This window comes from Triturus cristatus, chromosome 9 (genome assembly GCF_964204655.1).
Source record: "Triturus cristatus chromosome 9, aTriCri1.1, whole genome shotgun sequence".
Taxonomy (NCBI): Eukaryota; Metazoa; Chordata; class Amphibia; order Caudata; family Salamandridae; genus Triturus; species Triturus cristatus.
This window is the reverse complement of record NC_140592.1, coordinates 1,056,531,091-1,056,539,543: the sequence shown is the minus strand read 5'-3', so window position 1 is coordinate 1,056,539,543 and position 8,453 is coordinate 1,056,531,091.

The following is an 8,453-nucleotide window of genomic DNA, read 5'->3' as shown; positions in this document are numbered from 1 at the left end:
GCTTTAATAAGGGTATCACAATCGCCTCCCGAGCAGAGGCGGGTAAGCACCCACGTCGCCAGGCTTCGCTGTAGAGGGCCTGCAGCTGCGGGGCCAACAGATCTGGAAACGCCGCATAGAACTCGACAGGCAACCCATCCGCCCCCGGGGTTTTCCGGCGCGCCATATGTCTAATCGCCGCCCGAATTTCACCCAGCGATATGGCACCGCCAAGTTCTTTCCCAATCTCCGGGTCCAGGCGAGGTAGGCGGGCCTCCAGCAAGAAGTCCGCTAGGCCCTCAGGCTCCCCCTCCATGGTGCTATCGTATAACCCAGCGTAGTATCCGGCGAACTGCTGATTTATCCCCTTCTGGGAATACACCGGGGCACCCCCCGCGTCAGCCAGGGCAAGTATCGGTTCCCCTCGGGCCGCCGGGTTCGCCAACCAAGCCAAAAGGGATCCCACCTTATCGCGCTCCGCGTGCGCTCGCATTAGGTAGCTTTTATGGTCAAAGCAGCGGAGCCTCTCCACCTGCACCGCCACACCCTCGCGTGCCTCAACAACCGCAGCCAGCTCACCGTCTCCCGACTGATGCGCCCGTTCCGCCGCCCACAGCAGAGCCTCCGCCCCCGCCACCTCCTTCAATAGCGACTTCCTCACTCCGGCTGTGGACGAGATACAAACCCCCCGAACAACCGCCTTGAGCGCGTCCCATTCCGTCGCCCGGCTTGCCGTCGTACCCGAGTTTCGCTCGAAATATTGTGTTAAGCAGTCGCTAACCTCAGCCCGGAAGACCGGGTCCTCCAGAAGCAGAGGGTTAAGACGCCACGTGGGAATAGCTTGCCGCTGCCTGGACCACTGCAACACCCCCAGACAGTGCAACACCCCCAGACAGGGGTTATGATCCGAGAGAGTTTTCGCTAGATACTCACTATGTCGCATCAGCGAGTGGACGTCCGAAGAACACAGTATACCATCCAATCTGACATACAGCTCATGGGGGGCAGAATAGAATGAGTAATCCCTGTCCAGCGGGTGATGAGTACGCCAAGTGTCTACCAGACCCCAGGTGTCCTGCCAGCTACTTCGAGTATTGGCCACCCGACGCACCGCCGACTGTGCCAGGGGGGGGGGGTGGGACCTATCCAACTCCACATCCGTTACTGAATTAAAGTCCCCTCCCAGCACCACCGGCCCCGTCAAATACGCCGCCAACTGCCCCGACAGCCTGGAGAAAAACGCCGCCTGGTCCATATTAGGGGCATATACACTACACATGCTCAAATCCCTCCCATCCAGCCGCCCCTGCACTGCCACAAACCTGCCCTCCGGGTCTACCAATGTCATCAGGGGTTGGAAAGGGACACCCGCTCTCACCCAGATCAGAGCCCCCCGGGCAAACCTCGAAAAGGTGGTGTAGTATAATTGGCCCCGCCAGCGTCGCTGCAATGCCTTCCCCTCCTCTCTATCTAAGTGGGTCTCTTGAAGGAAGGCTACCTGAACCCCTCTCCGCACTAAGTATGCATGGATTTTATGTCTCTTCACCATAGAGGTGAGCCCTCTCACATTCCAAGTCACAATTCTCAATTCAAGGGGGGTCCCCATCCCATCGTCGAACCAACCATCCCATCCTACCCCTCCAAGGCACACTGACAACCCCCTGAAACCCTAAAACACCCCAACTCCCCGATTCCCCACCCCTCCCCAGAACAGGCTCTAAACCTCAGTCACCCATACAAATACTCCCCCAAACAGAAACCAAATACTCTGGTAGCCACCAGAGTCTCACTATGTCCGTGAGGTTGAGGTGGTGACTCTACGCCTGACGGGTTGATGGTAATCCTCCCCAAAGCATCCATGCCCAGTCTCCGTCAATGTCACTCCCCCCCCAGCGGTCCATCCCCCGCAGGCTCCCCCACCCCCACCCCCGGGGTCCCCAAGGATCTCCAGACCTTCCATCCATGGGTACCACCTGATATCCGGCCCTCCCTAAGCCCCAGCAAGCTCGAATCAGCGTCCCTCTCCACATGTACCCAGTCCTCCCTGCCCAAGTCCCTTAGTTCAGAGCCCGAGCACTCCCCAAACCTTCAAGCGTCCAACATTCCATCCGCCGTCCCCGGGGTAACATCTGGCAGCACCTCCACTTCGTCGACAGCGCCATCCGAATGGGAGTCCTCCGTGCCCATCCTAGAGCCCGAATCCTCGCTGGGCTGGGAGTCCGTGGCCCCGGAAATCACAGAGACCGCCCGCAGCGCAGCTCGCCTCTCCAGAGCCGTCTGGGACGCACCCGGAGATCGGGCCCCCGCCGTCCTCACCCTGTTGCGTCTGTTGCGACGGGCCTTCGTCGGGGCTCCCCGCGGCCCCTCTCCAGCGGTATGCGCCGCCGCTCGGGGCCTGGCCGATTCCAGCCAACTCCAGGCTGCCGCAGGGTCAGTGAAGAAGAAAGCCGCCCCATCCATCACCACTCGGAGACGGGCCGGGAACAACAAAGAGTATTGCAGCCCCTCTTCCCGCAGTGCCCTCTTCACCGCCAGGAATGAGGTACGTCTGCGCTGAACCTCCATGGGGTAATCCGGGTAAATAGAGACCCGAGCGTTCTCCACCTGGTAGGGTCCCGAAGTTCTGGCCCTCTGAAGGATAATATCCCGGTCCTTGTAATGCAGCAGACGGGCCACCACCGGTCGGGGCGGCCTGCCCGGGTCCGGGGGACGGGCCGGAACCCTATGCGCCCTCTCCAGAGTAAAGAACCGCGTGAGTCCCTCGGGCGCCACCACCTCTTGCAGCCAGGTCTCCAGGTAGGTTATCATATCTCCCCCTTCGATCTTTTCCGGCAGCCCAACTACGCGAATGTTATTGCGGCGGTTGCGCCCTTCAGCATCCTCGGCCCTCTTTTCCAGAGTCACCACCCGCCGTAGGAGATCCGCTGTCTGATCCTCCAATACCTTCTGAGCTGGCTCCACCAGGTCCATCCTGTCCTCCGCGGTCTTGACCCTGTCCACCAGCTTCCTGTGATCCGCCCGGAGCAGCCCCAGGTCCGAGGATACCTGGGCGATATCATTCTGTAGCGCCGTTTTTGTGTCCGCTATGGCCTGTAAGATCTGGTCGAGCTGTCGCTGCTGTAGGCCCGCCGCAGAATCGGCGCCAGTGCAACCCTTGCCGCCATCTGTAGGGTCCCCCGCCGACTCCACCGAATGCCCTCCCGGCTTGAGTCGTGGCTTGACCATGCTCCCGGCCAGGCGGTGCTTCCGAGAGGCCCTCCCCAAGCGGCCTCCAGGCCCGCTCACCAGACCCGCGGGCGGTGCACCCCCTCGTCGGCCCCAGGGGCCTGCTCCACCGTGCCTTCGGTCCGCCGGGGAACCAGCGCCCTCCTGCCTCTCACCGGGCTCCTCGGCGGGGGGGGCCGCCAGCCGTCCCTAGAGCTGCTGTGTCCGGGGCCTTGTCCAGCCCTCTCCACTGTCCTCCGAGAGACGTCGGGATCGTCGCACCACCCAGAAGCCAGGACTGCCCGTCCGCTGCCTGTGGTCAGTCAAGCCGCTACCTCCAAGGGGTCGCTGCACCCACCGCGCTGGCCCACTTAGCACGTGGCGTCTCGCTGCGGGCGCTCCAGTTCCAGGCCCTCCTCCACCGACACAAGCCCAGTGCCGTCCGCCGTGTCGCCGCTGCCCTGCAGCTCAGCCACCGCCGCTAGGTCACTCTACTGCTGGCATCCCAGCTCCGGGCTTCGCTCCGAGGGCGATCCTCGCCGCCACTCTCCAACCAGCAGGGCCAGGCCGGCACTTCCGGTGCCCGCGGCCGATGCAGCCTCACTTCCGGCCCGCTCCGCCAGCACTGTGGGCCGCTGCTTCCCGTCCCCTCAGAGGCCGCCCAAGATGGCCGGCGGCCGCCCGCTTCCGCCGCTTCTCCGTCGCTGCGTCCGCCCACTGCGTCGCGTTCCACCCCGTCCGACTGCTCCAGGGGTCCCGAGGTGGCAGGGGGAGCCCTCCGGGAGCGTCAAACCGCCGGGGTGACACTCGTTTCAGGATCAGTTGCTGGGCTGGATGCGGAGCTCGTCGCTCACGCGTCCATGCCCGTCGGCTGCCAAGCCACGCCCCCCCTCTGTCAACCTTGTTAACAGTGCTTGTGTATTAGCTATGTACCAATAATAGTCTGCTTGCGCTGCTACTCTTTTGCCTGACAAAGCGGTACAAAAGGGGTTTGTTGTAACTCTTTTGCCTGAGGCATCTATTCATTTAGATTCTTTATCAGGAGGCGGGGCATCTCCTGTTTGAGAATTAGCTTGTTTACGAGCATTTGATACCACTAAAAAAATCTAATGGAACCAGACCCCTGATGTAAATTGGGTCTGTAGTTTCAGCTTTATATTTTTTGTCAACTCTAGGTGTGAGGACCCTAGCTCGCACTGGATCTTTGAATACCTCATCTACATGTTTTAACATACCTTTGAGCATAGGTAGTGTATGTGTAGTCTTTTGCGATGCACTTAGAGTCTCGAATAAAAAATCTTCCTCAAGAGGCTCCTTATGGAGCTGTACGCCATGGTATTGTGCGGCTCTATTAAGCAGTTCAATGAACCCCACGATGTCATCTGGAGGAGAAGGCTTAGATGGGTATTGGTCTGGGTCGTTATTATTCGGATCAGCGTTATAGTCACCGCATGGGTCTGGAGCATTGTCTTGTCGCACATCCCCATGTGTGTCCCCATCTTGATCTCAATCATCTTCATAATCTGGAGATTGTGGCTGAGGGGAATTTGTGGGTTATGAGCAAATTAGGATCAATAGGTGGAGAAGGTGAAAGAGGTGGTGGAAAAGTGTTAGTAGCTATACTCTTTCGCTTTAAAGGGATATGATAAGTACCCCCAATTCTGGCTGTCTTTTTGCTGGCAACTTTGCATAAAGGTGTCCTGCTTTTGGATTAACAAGTTCCTTTTGTTTGGAGTCTGTGTTGGCAGGCGGAACATCCAAATAATGCTCCTTTTGGTGCAGATGATTCCAGTGCAGAGGATTTTGGATCCGAAGTGTGTTTCGGTGCCGAAGTGTTTGAGAGATCACTACTGGGTTTGTCTTTCGTTGCTGAAGTTTTGGGTTCGGTCCCCAAAGGAGGTCGACTCGGTCCCAAGCCGGAAGGCTGTGATACATGTTATGGTGTAGGGCCCGAAGGCGGGGCGTTCAAAACTTTATCTCAGTGCCAACTTGGCCCGAAGGCAGAGGAGGGTCCGGAGCCTTTTTAGAGGGTACCTTTTGAGGCAGAGTAGTATCTATACTCACGGTACGCTAACCGGGCGTGATGTCCTCAATGTCGAGTCTTCCTCGGACACGTAGATGTGTTGTTCATCCTCTGCCTCGGCTCCCTGTGCTTCGAAGATCTTTTCATCGACATCTTCTCCGTAGAGATCCAGAGCAGAGTCTCTGTGTTGCTCATATATTTCATGACGTCGAGCCAGACTGTTTCGGAGCGCCTTTTTCGATTGGAATGATCGGCCGGCTTCGCAGTTTTCTTGGTTGTGTTCTGGTGATAAACACAAATTACACACGTCGTGTAGATCAGTGCGGGGGAACTTAGAGTGGCACCCGAGGCAGAATTGGAATGGAGCCCGTTCCATTTACTGCGAACCCGGTCTACGCGGCTAGGCCCGAGGACCTTGCACGAGACTTTTTGATCGAAGTTTTAGAAATTGATACAATACGCAAAGATATATACATGATCGAGAAACAATACCGTCGAGGGTAGAGGATTGCGCACCAAGGGGGACCCGAAACTGTTGAACCAGAGCGCAGCAATTCACATCCGAACCCGTTGGCAGAAAAAAAACTATCTAACAATGGAGTCGATGCCCATGGGCACTATCACCGAAAGGAGGAGTCACCTACCTCATGACTGGAAAAGACTTCTTCGAACAAAAACAAACTGCAAACATCCGGACCCAACACTAGATGGCAGACTTATGCAAAGCATGTGATCTACAGCCCACATGCTTCGAACAAACTATTTACAGAAAGGTCCTGCAAACAGCAACACTGCCTACTTTGGCTCCAGTAATTAGATTTAAAGTGCTTTAAATAATTCTTAACATGCTGCAATGTTTTTTTGAATCCTATCAACCCGCTACCTTGCGCCCCCAGACGTCACACATCAACATCCCTCTCCCCTTCTCAACAAAACTTGGAACACGTCAGAAGGAGCTAAGTTGTGAATGATCAAGGTGAGCTGGGGGGAGGTGTGTAAATGTGTGTTCTGAGGCAAGTTACTGCTTTACTGTAGCCAGCTAAGTACTGAAGTTGCCTCAATTCATTCATCAGCAGTAGCGAGGGCAACACATTTCTTTTTGCCCAGGGTACTATTGGATCAGGGTCCGGCCCTGGTAGAAGGCACAGCAGGATGGAGTCGTCGTGGCCTCCCCCCCCCCCCCCAAAGAGCAAAGAGAGAAAATGGTTTATTCCCCTTGGCATGTCCTTAATGTACCTCCAACAGTAGGTGGAGACTAAGTCCATTTCTCTAAAAGGAGATGTAATGAGGTGTCCTTCGAGACAGAGACCCTGGCCCAATCACGCATCACAGGTTCCAGTAAACAGGAACTGGGAAACACCACTCTGCTTGGCTGACAACACAGAGAAAGCTGGAGGAATTAAATAGACTGTTTTTGCCTTGGCTTTTATGCCGTGACTGGGAGGGTCATGTTTGGGTGGGCCTGGCCCACCCGCTAGAACAGGGCCTGCATGCTAGACTTACCGATGCTGTGAATGCTGATGATATCACTGCAACTTGAATAAGCACAGTTTCGGTTAGATTTGCACAAGCACAGCTGCCTGTTAAGAGTGGAGCTCGGTCCTTACCAGTTCACATATCATCAAAGAGAAACATAGCTTATTCCTGGACTGTGCGTTGTGCATTCTCCCATAGCTGCCAAGGTTTCAGATTGCTTATGTGTGACATTTTCATAATTTCACTGTAATTTGGAGTGACAAGCCAAAGACTGAGTGACACTTTCCCCCGAACAAAATAAAGCAATGAAGATGAGGAAAACATAAGCCCTTAGGAGAGTGAGGTTGAGGCACACATAGGCCACAGCCAGGCTGTATTATTTCTGACGCTGCCCGCCCAGTCCTGCTAATGGGCACCAGATTACACCAGCTGCAGCCTGTCAAAGAGCTACACTACAGGCTCTGCTGGCTTAGTGACCTGTGTGCTCTGGTCCATGTACTATGCAGGTGAGGCCTTAGTGAAACACCCTTCGCCTGATGCACGGTACTTAGCAGGGCTGGTAACACAAGAATCTACACCTCACCACTTTCCTGTCAGTTTTTTTTTGTCTAGAAAGCAAATCAATGTTCCTTTTCTGGGAATTCCCTGAAATGCCTCCATGGACAGTGCAATAGTGACTGTGAATCAAATATAGCACGTTACAACGCGTGCTTTAACTACGTGGTATGTAACAACGCCGTCATTACAAGGACCGCGTTGTTACAACGCAATGCCATTACTATGCAAGTCATTACATCAACTTGCAGTAGATGGCGCCGTAACATTAGGAATGTATAATTTACTATTACAACTCCAGCCTACGCAACAGTAGGGAAGGTGTTAGAATAGTAAATTATACTATTCCTTATGTTAGAGCGCCATCTACTGCAAGTCGATGTAATGACTTGCGTAGTAATGGCACCGCGTTGTAAAGGCATCGCGGTCTAATGACCGCAATGTAAAGGTTGTTTCCCCTGCGAATCCCTGTGAAGACCGTAAACTGTATCCATAAGGGCAGGTAAGAGAAGACGTACTAACATGTTATACAGAATGAAAGGATATAATGGCTGGCTGTCTAGGAGGATAGCCAAAGTTACTTGCGTTTATTTGTTTATATAACACGAAAAGCGTTGCTACATTGCCTCTAAGCACTTTCAGAGAGAGATCAGGGGTGTGAGCGGGTTAAAGTTGCTCTGAATTTTGATGTTGGCTGATGGGGTTACATTTAGCCAGATATTGCATTTCACTTGTATGGTATAGGTAAAGAGCTACCATACATCATAATGACAGTGCCTAGTTTTGGTGTGCAAAGCATTTGCAGCATGTTGGCGGAAGTAACGGTGCTCATTTGGTTCCGGCATGGAGGATCCTTTGTTTGGGTATTCACTACTTGTCTGCTGGGCCTGGGGTAGCCGGCCTACAACACTATGGAGTTCCCTATGTCGAGACTTGGTTGCCTGAAAAGGCGGGTTCTTTGATTTGTCCTGAATAAGCAGGGGCCTTGTGAATGTGCTGGGGGAGATTAGGCCCATCACTGAGAAGTCAGTCTCCTCTTTACTTTTAGTGAGTTCTGAAATGTATATGTGTGTGGTATTTACATCGCGCATGATGAGCCAATGCTGAAATCCGAGAAGTAAAATACAGTCATTAATGAGTCACTGGCTACAATAAGGGAGAGTTCCTCCTTCAATGAGAGGAGCAGCCCTGCAATCCGGCCCACGATCCGAACTCG